The sequence below is a fragment of the Apteryx rowi genome, unplaced genomic scaffold, assembly GCF_003343035.1.
Source record: "Apteryx rowi isolate R43461 unplaced genomic scaffold, aptRow1 scaffold_849, whole genome shotgun sequence".
Taxonomy (NCBI): Eukaryota; Metazoa; Chordata; class Aves; order Apterygiformes; family Apterygidae; genus Apteryx; species Apteryx rowi.
In genome coordinates, this window is record NW_020451148.1 from 235,746 (window position 1) to 250,663 (window position 14,918).

The following is a 14,918-nucleotide window of genomic DNA, read 5'->3' on the forward strand; positions in this document are numbered from 1 at the left end:
AAGCACCTCTGAAAATACTTCTTTTAATGAGATCTGGTTATTTTTAGAAATGTAAAGAAGAGTTATTCACACTGCCTAGGTTAAGGCACCTAGACTAGGAGTCTGATCTCCTGTGTAGTCAATGTAGGGTCCTTTAGAGGGCTGGCCAAGATAAGAAAGTTAACTGGATTTTCAAAGGCATCTTCAGAATGAACATATTTGTCATCATTGATTATGCAGGGAAAACATCCTTACTTAGCCACCTGCCTCAAGTGTTTATGGTTAGAAGTTGTGAATATCCTCTATGAAATCCTGTCATACTCAGCACATTTGTTCATGAAACAGAATCCAAATTCCAGGTTTGACCATTTGACATTATGTTAGAAATGTGTGTTCTGAGGTTGTCACTTTAATTACTTAAATAACAAGTGGATTATTTGTTATATTACTGATAACTAAACCTAAACGAGGTTATTGAAAGAAATTGAATATGCTTTTGTGTGGACAGTGAAAACTATACTTCCCCAATGAAAACATTAATAAGTAATGAAAGGATATAATACACTTGAATTAAAAAGAAGACAAAAGGACAAAATAAAAAGACAGACAAGTAGCACTAACTAATAATTGAGAATGAGGTGTGTTATTCATATTCCAGGAAGGAACAGTGACACACAGACACAGGAGTGTGTTGCTTATTGTGTACCACAAAGAATTATCAACTAAAATATAGCCATGATCTGGAGGACAATATTCTTATTTTATTTGTGAAGGGAAGATGATGCAAAATCAGAGTTCTGTGTTAAATTGCTTAAAAATGCCAAAATACAACAACTAGAATCTATAAACATTGTTTTCAGATAATTGCAATAAATTCTCAAAAAGCAGATTTGCAAAGGAGTGTGAAACATAATCACAAGTGCATGGAAAAAACACAGTGATGATTCCATGTTCAAATAATAAGCTAAGCTTGCTTCATAACAAAAAATTCTGTCATCTTGTTACTGTTTCCAAATACAAGTTACTGCAAGTTTCACAAGATGATTTGATATTATAATATCTTGAGAGTGATTCCAGATGAAAGATCTAGGAATAAAATTCCTCTCCCCCAATCCCAGACACCTTCAAGCCTTAAAAAAAAAAAAAAAAAAAAAGAGAGAGAGAGAGGAAAAAAAAGAGAGAGTTGATAGAAAGTCAAGAGCATCAAACACAGGATCTAGCTTATATTGTCCTTTCTGTAGTCAAATTAGAGACTGAAGAGAAGGGACTCAATAAAGAAGACAAAGAGAATTGTCATGACATCAGAAAGTGATTGCTGTTGTGAGATACAGTATTATCTGTCAGAATATCTATATCCTTCCTGCATGCTATGAAACTTTTACTTCTGTTCTATTAGTTATTTTGTAGCAGTGATATTTAATTGATATCATATTGCAGTACATTTTGAAGGGTGAAGAGAGAAATAGACACACAAGTAAGAAAACACTGACCCTTGTCATTTAAAAATCTAACTTTTTGCAAAAAAATCCATGTGACAGCACTTGACTGCGTTCTGCCCTTACTATATATGGCACTTATAGCCAGACAGGACAACTTTTCCTGAGTCTAGTGAAGTGGTATTAGCCTTAATTACCATGTCAGGTTGGTGGACTGGGAGGAAGAGACAGTGGAGAAGAAGATGAAAAGGCAAGGAAAGCAAAGAAAAACAGTGAAGTGTTGAAGAAAGTGAGATACTGAAGCAAATACAGCCCCTGTTCCAAGAATGAAAGGAAAAGAACAATGTGGGTAAAAAGACAACAGGGAAGAAGGATTCAGGATCAAAAGAGGGAGGGAAAGCTATGAAATGGAAAAGAGACTGAGAAAAATCATTCTGGCAGGCAATGAACAGCAGGAACAATCTTGTGGTGAACAAATTATGGAAAATGTTTTTAAAAGGCTAACTGGAAAAAATCCATGAATTTGATAAAGGATGGTTGTTAGTGCACAAAATATAGGGCRTAATATTAAATCCTGCACACACAAAAAAACCCCAAACCCAAACCAAAAATCAATACATTCCAGGTAAACTTAGTGGATTCCTCATATTCAGTAGCTGGTATGCAACTGTTCATGGATTATTTAAACCAGCCTTCTAGGACTGCTTCAAAATGTAGCAGTCTTGGTTAGGAATTTTTGTAGGCTCTATCAAGAACAGATRGTTGTTTATCAGATCTGAAATGTCAGCTGGCCTTCTTGAGGGTTCCTTTGGACAACAGGATACCCTCCATTTAGACAGCAGAAGTGTGTGCATCTTGCCTTGGCTTGTGTTATTAACTGTACCATTAGACTGTGGTCTAATGGCCATGGGTCTAAGGCCTGCCTGGGAGATATTTCTAAAGCATGGAGGTATTTCAAGATATATACAAAGATATTGTGTTGAAAACAGCAACCTGGTGAGGTATGGAAGTTGGATAATCAGTTGGGTACAGGAATTATGAAATAGAGCAGAAATATTTTCACCTGGATGTTCTAGATTACTATTCTTCATATGGAAATATTTGCATTATAGTATAAGATTCTTATTAAAAAAAAATTTAAAAAGCTTTAAAATGTGAAGGACTTCGACCTTTAGTCCCCTTGGGGAGATCATTACAGACCTTACAGATGCCAAGCTATCTTTTCGGTACTTAATGTTGACCCCTTTATGTGCCATTGTCGCTTAGACTGTCTTAAATGTTGGAAGAAATGCTTTCCTAGCATTTTTTAAAGAAACATACTATTTATTATACATCTGGAAATAATGCATTATATAACTTTCTTAGAGCATTTTTTTCTAATGTATATTTTGGGAATCTAAGAAATTTCTGTTATTTTTATCATGATTAGTTAAGTATACATGTGAGTCTTGCTGACAGGTCATTTTTCAAAACCTTATCATATGTCACTGAATGGGTGGTCCTGATGTCAGGATGTGATTGTGAAGGGGAAATGCGGCTGAGGGGAAAAGGTATGTGGAGTTAAAATTTCCCCAGTATCAGGTGGGTCACCACATTAATGTTGTGTGGCTTTTTATTGTTATAATATTATTCTGAATATGTGATATGCTATCATTTATACCTCATAATTCAGTTGTAAATTCATGTGATATGAAATATTTAGTACAAAAATGCCGCAATACATGGATAATGTGTCATCCACAAGTTTTCACCAGAACCACAAGGATTATGTTTCACAATCTTCCCACAAAAACTTTCAACCTCAAAAAAATTTCTCACTGAGCAATATTTACCCCAGGCATAAGCACCTTTTAATAAAACACCCCTAGTATGCACCCTGGTAATTTTTTATAAGTGGCAGTATATTCCTATTTTATTAATTATTTTTCAGAGTGCTATTGTGAGGTCTTTTATTTAAAACTGATGTGTGCTTATATCAGATTTGTTATAGAGTACATTACAGAAAACAAATATTCAGATGTCAAAACTTTATTTTCCTAATGCTAGATTAGTTTTTAAAGAGACAAGAAATTATGTGCTATTTCATTACAGCAATGGCAACCACTAGCAGAGAACACAAACACGACAGTATTTTGATTGCTAACCGCAAAGTACATACAAGCTTTCTGTAATAATTGAGGGATAGTACTGAATCAATAAGATCTGCACAGAGGAAACTGGAGGGAATCAAAATCTCCCCTTTCTAGCCATGAACTGGCATGTAGGGAAGTTACAGGTCTTTCATTAGTGATAAGAGAAGTGAATAGTGATCTCATTCCCATGCAGCATTTTGAGACTGACATAATTGCTCAGCTCAATGACCCTAACAGTTATATCTCCACACTCTCCTTTGCATCCTCTCTGATGTGTTCAAGAAAGAAAGAAAGAAAGAAAGAAGCAGAAACCTTCTAGATGCCTGCCCTCTCCTGGTCCCCTGCGAGATCCAGACGGTAATTTCAGCAGCTCTGCTGCATTTTGGACATTCACAGCTTCTCGGCAGTCAGTGTATTTCTCACATGGTACAACTCAATTTAAATGAATCCACATCAAATTCCTTTTCCAAAGAAAGCAAACGTTGAGTAAACTTTGCTGCCTTCCCTTTCTTCCCTAAATTTCATAGTATCCTCAAGAGGACTAAGTCACAAAAAGACATATAGCTCACTAAATTTATCCTCATTTATCCTCAGGTACCACAGTGCTGGAAAGATGCCAAGATCCCAATGCTTTCACCCTCATCACCAAAGACCTGTCTCTTTTCCCCCTTTTTTTAAGGCAAGAACAAACTGTAGTGTAAAAATATTGCAATCCACACTTCTGAAACTCTCTTGTTTGATATTTAAATATTGCTTCTTTAGCAAAAACAGACACTGGCACCAGTGTAAGAATGTATGTTTTAATACCTGTGCACATACAGATATCAATCTGTTTAAAGCAAGATGGTTGAAGGACGCGCACACACAATTGGCACAAAAGGAAAGCTGACCTTTCAGTATTTACCCTGGTGGTGTTTTCCATGGCACTTACCTGGCTGACATTGGCGGCACTGTTTCAGAAAGTGCCAATAGGCCTTGCAAATCTGAGAGCTTCTTTGCAAAATGTTTACTAGACTGCTTGCTTGAACTTCCTTTTTCTGGGCCCCCACATTCTGCAAGCTATTAATTACGCTTTATAACATAAGTATTCACAGAACAGATCGGTGTTTTGATGAGTATAACATGTACTCCTTTAAATGTGTTACTCTTTCAAAGCAGCAGCTCAGCTCCTCACAAATCCTACTGTTGTTGCTATAGCTGTGTGGGTTTGTCATCCACCATAGCAGCTACAGATGCAGCATATTCCTCAACTCTCAGCAAAAGATCTCTTCTTTACTGTGGGTTAGAGGTAAGAGAGAGGTGCAGAGCAGCAGGTTATGCAAGACTGGCAAAATGGGAGAGTCCCGTTAAAAAGGAGCTCTCTAATAAACATCCTCTTATATTTTCTAGCCATCAGGATACCCATACTGATACCAAATACAGGATTTTTTTCAAGCATAACCCATGCTACACAAGTAAAAAGAAGGTATATAAACTGTATATCTATTTGGAAATATCTATACAGTCATTCTGTGAGGTGATATAGGAAGTTAGGGAACTGTAAAGGGGATTGTTCCTGAGAAGGAGATGAGTTTGAGGGCCCAATATGAGGCAGGTAAGCACATGCAATAACAAAGTTGAAGAGGTTTAAGATAAAGGGCTGAGTCTTGCTGTGAAAGAGTGGGTATATGGGGATCTGGTTGCTTGTCTGTGGAAAGACACAGCAGAAGTGTGGAGGAAGGGGGGAGTTTAGGATTGGGACAGGAGGAAGTGGGGAGGAGAAATTGGTGCTCAGCTGACCTCATTCAATCAACATTTGACACCCTTAAGTTTAAAGAAGAAATGAGGGGTGAAGAGCACTTCTTCCCGCATTGTACGCAACCAGGCGCAGAGCTGGAAGCTGTGGCTGCTAGAGGTGGTGGCAGTCCACACCTGTCGTGGTATCCCTGCAACAGGCAGAATCATCAGTTTTGCTGTTTTATGATCATATTCTTCTCTCCTTGATACAACCAAATGTGTCACATGGAAAGGTTCACAAAGCCTTCATTGCCTCAGAAAAGGTACTGCATCAGAGCTCCTTGCCTGATACTGGAAAGACAATTTACCCACTGTGAGGAATGCGTATTTAGAGGTGCTAACAGTCAAGGCTACACACTGAATTGTAAATGACTGGCAAATAAGCTATTAATTAAAATAGAAATTGATTCCATCCTGTGGGATTTAAGGAAAAATAAGATTCTCACAAGGTCTCTTCTGAGCACTCTTTTAGTACAGCTAAAGGCAGTATTTTAATTTTCAAATAATCCAACCCTATAATTAAAGTTATATTTTTTGCCACAAATTTTAAAATATTAATGAAACTTGAATAAGTCTGGCCAAAGTGCTGCTGGGCAAAATATAGAAATATGCTAATGAGCACCTTCTTCAAAGATCTACTTATGAAAAGGCCATATTCCAACTGACAAAGTTCATAGGTTTAGTTGTCCTTTGTAATTYTAATTAAATCTTCCTTTATTAATCAATTTTTAAACCATTTATTCCTTTCATGAGGTTATTGAATCACACATTTAATTAAATTTATCTGTGAATTCACAGGAAATATAATAATAATAAAAAGTAATAATCTTAACATCTTTGTTTTAAGAATTGTGTTGATTTTTGCTATCTAGAATGAGTTACTATTGAAAACTGAGGTGATATGCATGATGACAGAAATTAATTCTTAATAAATTGATCACAACTGTCCATGCTGGTATAATTTGTAATGACCCTGTTCTTGCCTAACAGGATATGAGTAATTTCTGCAGAAGAAAAAAGAATTACTAACAACCTATAATAGAAAGATTAGAATGCTCAGTCATAGAATATAGCCAACATAAAATCAGAATTAAACATTCTTACTGATCTTTGAATAGTATTGTGTTCTGAGTGTTCCAGTTGCACTATCAGTATGTGGAGAATGGTAATATAACTTGACCTTTAGGCTGTGGTTTCATGAGATGCTAAAGGACTCTAGAGCCAAATTAAATAGTAACAGCTAGATAATACAAATAATTCTGTCTGATCTATATCCCTGTGCCCATTCAGATTTGTTCAGGAAAAATAATGGATTAACTTTGTAAGAAATTTTGCTGGATTATCTGTTACTGGTCTATGCCCTAGACCTACTAGCTGCTTCACAGGAACTTTCACCAGTACCTCTGTTATTCCTTTGGCTTCTGACACTACTGGGTGCAGCTGCCCCCCATATCTCTTAAAAGCGTCAATGCTGAGCTTCCTCTTCCTCTAGGGGAATGTCACTAGGATCAATGGGATTATGACACCTCTGTCTGGTCTCACCCAAATTAAAATGACATGGGGTTCAGTTAAAGTAAGGCCCAGGACATTTAAGTACTTTTTGATGTACATCATTCTGTATTTCACTGTGGGTTATGATATCTAACATCTGTACTTGGGCAGATGTGCTGGCTGTACTAGATGCTAGAAAAAAGCTTGCTGTGAAAGCTACTCACAAGTAGCTCCATGAAATGGTGTGATATGCTGCAGATACTGATGAAAATGGCTCAGTATAGGCACCTGAATATGTTTTGCAGATGAAGATGCTCTACCAGTGTCATTGTCAGCTTGGTTTGTTATTCTGTTCCAGTCATGAGAAGCTTGATGTGCATGAGGAAGTGGACCTTCCTCTTATACCTCTAATCCTCAGCATGGCACACACAGTTTTTATGACCCATGGTGATGTGGGTCAGCCCAGAAGCTGAGTCCAAGAGACAGTCACAGTTAGAGCAGAGGATGTCCAAGGGTGAAACCAGGTTTCCTAGGTCAAGATCACTCTATGGCCAGGCAAGATGTCTGAAGTTCTCTGATATGATATACTGCAGGGAACTGAGTAAAGAAAAAGATCAGCCTGTATAGAAGCAGGTCTATAGATCCTGTTTGGTATGTATTTGGTTTACAAAACATATGCATTTATAAAGGGGACACAACCTGGCCCTAGCCTTTCTGTCAGTAAGACGGTCAAACATTTCACTTGCTCCTTTCTAGCTCTGGGGCCATGGCAGTGGTACTTCCTATACTTCCCCTCCCCTTGACTTGTCATGCTTTTCTCCTCAGCTCACTTATAACAGCTCTGAACTAGGGGGATTCGGAGTACTGACCTGATACTACTTTTACATAACTCACAGCACTGGTCATGCCACTTCTGCGCAATTCACACCAATACTCAGATGCTTCCTCTGTCAGAGAAAGGACCTTCCAGTTTCAAGGGGTGGTGGTGCTTCTGTGTTGAGGACTTCACCTGAAATCGTACTTTGCCACCAACTGCCTTGCTGTAGCTGTGACGAATAAAGCAGGTAAACATTAACAGGAGTTAATGGCATCAAATCTGATATTAATTGGTCTCCACCTTCCTTCCAGGCAGCAAAATGCACATTTCACATACAGCAACTGTCAGTCTGGAATTTTCTGGCAATATAATAACTCAAATCTAGAGTCAATGGCTTCTAGATGATCACAGTTAGCATCTTCTTCACACTCAGTGAAGCAAGAGCTCAGCACAGATGACTGTATCATTCCCCACCAAGCGAGGATCACTTCATCTTTGTAGGGTGATGTACTGTCACCAGTCATTGCTCTTTTGTGTCCAGATGCTTTCATTAGGGAATAGAGATGCATGCCCTGCAGACTTTGTCACTGGTAAAACGTATTAGGCTGATACTTGCAGACTGCCTACGATTCAGCTGCGCCATTGTAAGCGGCAATCGTCATGCTGAAAATCTACAAAGTTTTACAAAACTCTCACCACCATGATCAAACAAATACATTTATGGACAAATGTACATTCCTCTGTCCCTCTCCTTTCAAACGAGGGTAAACTGAGGAGTCTGGGGGTGGCAGATGGGGTGGTGGGGATCTCCAGTTCCTGCGCTGCAGGGCTGGCATGCCCCACCACAAACACAGGTGGTAGGGCAGGGCCTCTCCTTCTCTCCTGGCTGGCCGCTGCTGGCATGCAGGTCARTCTGCAAGGGGAGCAGACTGCAGAAATCGGCCAGGCACACACAGGCTCCCTAAACAGCCTTTCTATTGCTGATGTTGGACACAGAACACTGGGCTAGATGGACCATTGATCTGACCCAGCAGGGCAAATCTTGTGCTATTAGTTTATTCTTACAATTCAAAGATTAAAACAAATTGCTATGCTTAGATTTAGACATTCAGAAATAAAATAAAATTACACTTTTAACTACCTAAACTTTATAACATTTCAGTGATTCTGTTTCTATGACATCCAACTAAGACAAGCCATCAGGATGCTTGGACAGATGGAATTTACTACCTGGGGGGAAAAAAAAAATCTCTTCACCCCACAGATCATTTTCATTGAAAAGGATTTTGGTCTTGGTCTAGGGACATACTTCTCCATCAATTCCCATTTTCAAATATCTTTTTCCCTTTTCTTGTTGCTTGCTGTAATTCCTATGTTAACAAAGATGTTACTTTTTAACACTGACCCATCTCACTTTAGAAACGTGATACAGCCAAATCAAGACATTTCTTTTCCAGAGAGTAAGCCAGACATTAATGACACTCACAACATCAAACTGAACAACACAGAACCATTACAATTACACTTTTAAGCCACTGTGAAGTTAAATGCTCTATTCTGACTGGCAGGAAGGGATTTACACTTTGGTTTTCTCCCTCAAACCTGTAGTTCATATGATTCATACATATAAATTTTTAATTAAACTGTCAGCCACTTTTTATATTAAAAACATAGAAAACTGCATGTAGTTTATCATGAGCTTTTCTTCAAAAGTTTTCATAACAATACCTACTTATCTAGGAGTAAAAGTGGGTTTGGGGAAAAATGCTCCAATCCTGTCTCTGTAACACTCTATGACCACAAAAGCAACATTTTCTCCAGTTAAATTATTTTATGGCTCAGATAGCTGGAGACAATAAAAACCACCAGCTCAGTTCTCAGTCCTGTTCCAAATCAATCAGCAACAAAGGGACTTGGAACAAAGAGTTTCTGAGACAGGACTGCAAACACTGTGCTTAAGGCTTTAATTGGTTGGAGCTGTTTGGTTATATGTGTTGAGGCATAAAAAAACCTGAGCATGCTCATAACAAAGACCAGAGGAAAAATGAGAGAAGCAGATGGTTGCGAGCTTGGGAGTGAGCAAAGACAGAAGGCTAAATCCACAAGAAGATTAAAGGCACCACATACCTGCCCTAATTAGTACTTTATTTCAAATACATCAAATGTAAATATGGGTTCTCAGTGTAATGTCATTTTTCCAGAAGTGTCCTCATCCCTGGGTTCAAAAGCATTTCTACACATCTTCCTGGCTGAAAGAATGCTTAATTATTTTTTGAAAGAGCAGTGACAGAGAGAATGCCAGTAACATACAGGTTGGGGGGGGTTAATCAGGCTCAAATCCTTTTAGAGAGGGGTGAGAACTGAAACCAACTATTTCACATTTTGACTCATTCTATCCTGTGACACTGAGTAAAAGGAGAAGTATGTTTTTGTCTTTAGCTATATTTTATGAACCACCATATTGATACGGTGAGTACTACGTAGTCAGAGACTATATCTGCGAAAGTCCAATTGTTCTTCATTTTAGTAGTTTTTCTGTTTGGTAAACAAACTAATTTTTAATCTTTATATATTTAAGAGGTAAGGGTAGCAAATTAACCAGTTTTGTAATAAAGAACTGTTCAGAAATCTGAAGAATTTCCTGTATCTTTCTTCTAATATTTATCTTTAATGTAATTTAAGTTGTGACATTTTTCTTCCTAATGATAGCTTGCCTTCTGCATACTCCAGCTCCCCAGTGGCCTGTAGCTTTGACATTTCTCCATTGGTTAAAATCTTTCTCTGATTTCGTAAGATTTGCAGAATGTTAATTGATGATAACTTTTGTTCATTGTCGATCTCGGCCAAAATTAAACTAAAAAAAAAGCTGTTCTTAATCTCAATTAGAAGCAAAGTAGCAGCTCCTCTAAGAAGAAATAATTGGTTTCGATCACTGTCAATAGGCAAGAGTGACTCTTTCACAATAATACAATGATAATAAAATTATAATTCTGTCCTCATGCAATCATTGCATTCAATTCTAAAATAAGTTTTTTAACTAGTAACATAAAAAGAAAATCTTCATGACAACTATTTATAACTTAAGTATGAGATACGTTCAAATAATTGCTCTAGAAATCACTTTGCAACTTTATTTTGTGTATATCACATATCTTTATAACCCAGTTTAAATTTGACTAGTTCATTTACTTTCTAAAAGACATTTGTGAGCACTTTCTCAGGCACTTGTGTGAAATAGCCGATGAATTTGATGCAGACCAATGTTTCTGCCAATATTTCTTGCCATCACAATGATGGATAATACATGATAATGGAAAGTGGCTCCTTTTACCAAAGGCCAGTAACCGTGATGTGTTCTGAGTATTTTTGTTAAAAGCTGTTCTTTTAAATATTTTTCAAGTTTCTTTGAGAGACAATGAGAAATCACGATCCTCTTCATGAGCTCTGCTGGTGAAATACCAAAATCAATGAATATAACGATTAATCTTAAGATGCTACAATGTCTGAGGACGATCAACTTTTGGATGAACAGCAGGTTGTGCAAACTGTACTAAAGAATGCATGGTGAGACTTGCTGATAAAAGAAAATGCTTTGAAATGCTACCTGGGACATGTAAAGTGCCCAGGTACTTGTGTGATTTCTGACAGACATGTTGTGGAAACTTTAGACATCTTTTTAACCTGGTAAAGTGGCCATAGGAAAACTATGTCCCCCATTAAATTTTTGTGAGTTCTGTCTCTGAAGCATAAACATAGCTGTACTCCTTCAGAAAAAAACAGCTCCCAAAGTCCTCAGCAATGGACATGGCCAAGACATTTTCAGCTGAAGAAATTCAGCTATCAAAAGTTCTTGCAACACTGGAATAATTTTGTTTTGGACAAAGGTTTCCCAACACACCCAGAAGAGCACAAATACTACCACTAGAAGATTCACTTTACTTCTTTCATTGCTCCTTCCAGAAGCCCTTTGTGAGACTTTTTAAAACCTGACCAGGCAGAAAATCCAGAAACTGCAGAGGCAGTTTGGGCAAAAGCTTAAACAAGGATTTGAGCACAGTTCCTCCATTTTAACCACCAACCTATAGATGAATATATTTGCTTTCCCTAGTCCCATGTATATTCAATTGCAAAATGGAGTGGATTCAACAAGAGTCACCAAAATCAAAATCAAATCAGTCCTCTCCACAGCATGGTGGGAAAGGTATTCTGCTAGGTCCTAGCAAAGGAGCGTTCAGGAGCCTGCTCCACATTAGGCAAATACTGAAATTTGAAAATTGGTCTCCTGCTGTACAGACACATCTCCTAAAAAGTCTCATGCTTGGCCATCTTTTGTGGACATCTGGAACAGTTTACAGTGTTGTAGGGATAGGTCGAGAGGGGATGCCTGCTTTGAGAAAGTAATGGGAGCTTATATGTCTGGTGGCAGGTTGGTGACACAGGCAGTGATGTGGGTCCGCCTGGCACGTTAGGTGCTTGGCAGATTTGGAGGTGAAAAAAATGTTCCTATGAATCTTAGCTCCATACAGGACCAGGTAAAAAACAGTGTCTTGTGAATCTCGGTGCCTGAATTTGGAAAATAGTGGCAGTTAGACACCCAAGTCCCTTCATGAATCAGACTTTTTTATAATAGTTATTTTATGTGAATGCAGTGCTGTGATACTGCAATGGCAAGTACCAAAACAGAAGGTATAGTAACTAAGCATGTTTATAATCAGCCGAAAGATGGCCTGGATTTTGTTTCTTCTGCCTGTTCTGAATTAAAGTCTCAGCTTTTACAATTTAGCAGATTTGCTAAATATATGTTTATATGTATTAGAGACTTTGTCTTTCCTACTTGGTGGTGTCACCATTTCTTAACTCAATTCTCCACACTTGGGGGCCCTGAGTATTATTTCTATTAGGAAAACATATTGATGATGAAGTAAAATATCTTTCATTCAGTCCTTTGTTTATTTACAATGACTGCTGGAATCCTGTCTCCTCAAACCCAGGAAGACTCAAACTGCAGAAGATTTTATTTCCTTCAAACTTTAAACCATGTTTAGGTCAAAATCTTCCTTTCTGGAATTTTCTCTGTGCCTTATTGGCATTGCTTGTCCAGCAGGTACATGGTGCTCCCTTATTGATTTCTTTCAGGTCGTTTCTTTTTTGTTTTTGCTATTCACTCAGAAAACAGCTAATAAATCTGTCTGTCTGCATATGCCCTGCATGTGCCTTTGGGAAGGGAGGCTATTCAGCTTTTGTTTCAGTAGATGTAATGGTGCTTAACTGTTTAGTATAACAATTTTAAATTAAGGATGGCAGTTGCAAACTCTGTGCCAGAGGTTTACACCAATCCAGAATAACACAAAACGAGAAAATGGTCTCCTCCTTCCTTACAAGTTGATCAAGACAACAGATTCAGGCAATTACATTTATGGATACACAAAATTAGTGGATAGGTCAAAATCTCATTTGTCAAAGTCACGATACTTTTATGTGGTCACAAATCATAGAGCCATAAATGAAATACAAAGGGCACAGTCACAGAGTGTAAAGGGTTTATTCACTTGCTGATAAATTAACTGACAAAAAAAATCAGTTGGCATGAGGTCTGTCTCTCTTTGCCTTAATATTAAATCTAAAACCTGCATGATAATATGATAAGGTCTTCAATTTGCCAAAGCCCAAGTATGATCAAGTGACTTCTAAAAAGTATAATGATACTCAAAATGAAAGACGCAAGATGACTTTTGTTATATATTCTATTTCAAGCTCAACGGGTGCCCAGTACTGACATAAGGAGAGCAGCTAAAGTGCTTTACAGTGATTGATGGGAACCCCATAAATATCCTCACTCCTTTAATTTTTTTTTTAGTTTGTTGGTTGTGATAATATGCAACCATAAACTATTATAAAAATAATTCCCCTTTTCTGCTATTGTCTAATGAAATAACACTTGGGGCGGTCCAAAGAATAAATGGCTTGGTATGACACATACTGCTCATCAAGTGGTATAATGAAGCTGTGCTCTGTGTGTATAGAGGCTACATCTTGACCTCCAGAGGTCTAACAAAGCTGCAAGTACATCTAGCAAGATAAATGGGATGTGAGTATCACAAAAACCCAGATCTGGCTTGTAGAGTCTATCAAGTTCTTCTAATTTTTGGTTTCCTTCCTCTTCCCTCAAACTCTTTTGGATGAATAGATTATAAGTATAGCTCATCCTTCTGTACCAAAAATGACAGACATCCTGGTGCATAAACCCCAAAAGAACTTATACCCAGTATGTGCATCAAGCTGCACAATGGCATTTTGCCTTAAACTTCAGATGTCAGTTTTGCTAGGAAAAGAAGTTTAGCTGATGATACTTCAGTGCAGAAATCTGTGCCTCAGCATCACAAAGAAAAAGTCATAAAGCTGAATCCATGTGGAACATCACAATTCTGCATATCATGATGCATAATACCCATAGCACCCTGCAACACAGTTGGTTCATAGTGGTTAGGAAAATTATAACTAAAACTGAGAAAGAAAGAGTACAATAAGAAGCAGTGGGTTTCTTGCATGGCATTGTTTCTCATGGGCCCATGAAATTTGGAAGTATTTACAGAAGTATTTACAGAGCTGATGTCTGGAGCCAGCTGAATTCTGATGAATTTTAATCTCAGTGTCTCAGTTTCTGAAAATAAAAAGATAGCAAGCATTTGCAAGCTGGCACAGCAGTCCTGTAAAGACTGGAATCTGCTTGATTGTACTATTTGTTAGCTCATTGTACCAAATTATACTATATAAATGAAACATTGTCCTTATCAGCTTGCATAAAAAGATTTAGACTATGAGACGTTGATGCAAATACAGTGCAAAAGTACATATCTGACCCTGTGTCTTGCCAGAAACACGAGTGATTAAAAGTTTTTGAATTCTACTTCATGAAGAGGTCTCACGCAGCTGGTCTGAATCCACAATAAAATTCCTGTCCTGATACCTCCTGCCATATTCATGTGTCCTCAGCTTTTGCAGAGCTCATGTGTGAGCAACCGGCTTTTCCATTTTGCTTTGCAGCATCAGGAGCGACTGACTTAGCATCCCCTACCCAGCTATCAACAGCTGGAGGTGGCAGGGCGTAGGGCCCCGTCTTGTCCTATTTCGGGCATTTGTAGGATCGAGGCCAAAACCCGGCTGGATGCAGAAGTCCCGGCTGAGGTTTGCTGCCCCCGGGATGTTGCGCGGTCTGAAGCCGGACTACCCGGCGCCGCGGCGCCCGCGGCACCCGGGAACCCCCGGAGGGGGGGGTGGGGGCTGTCC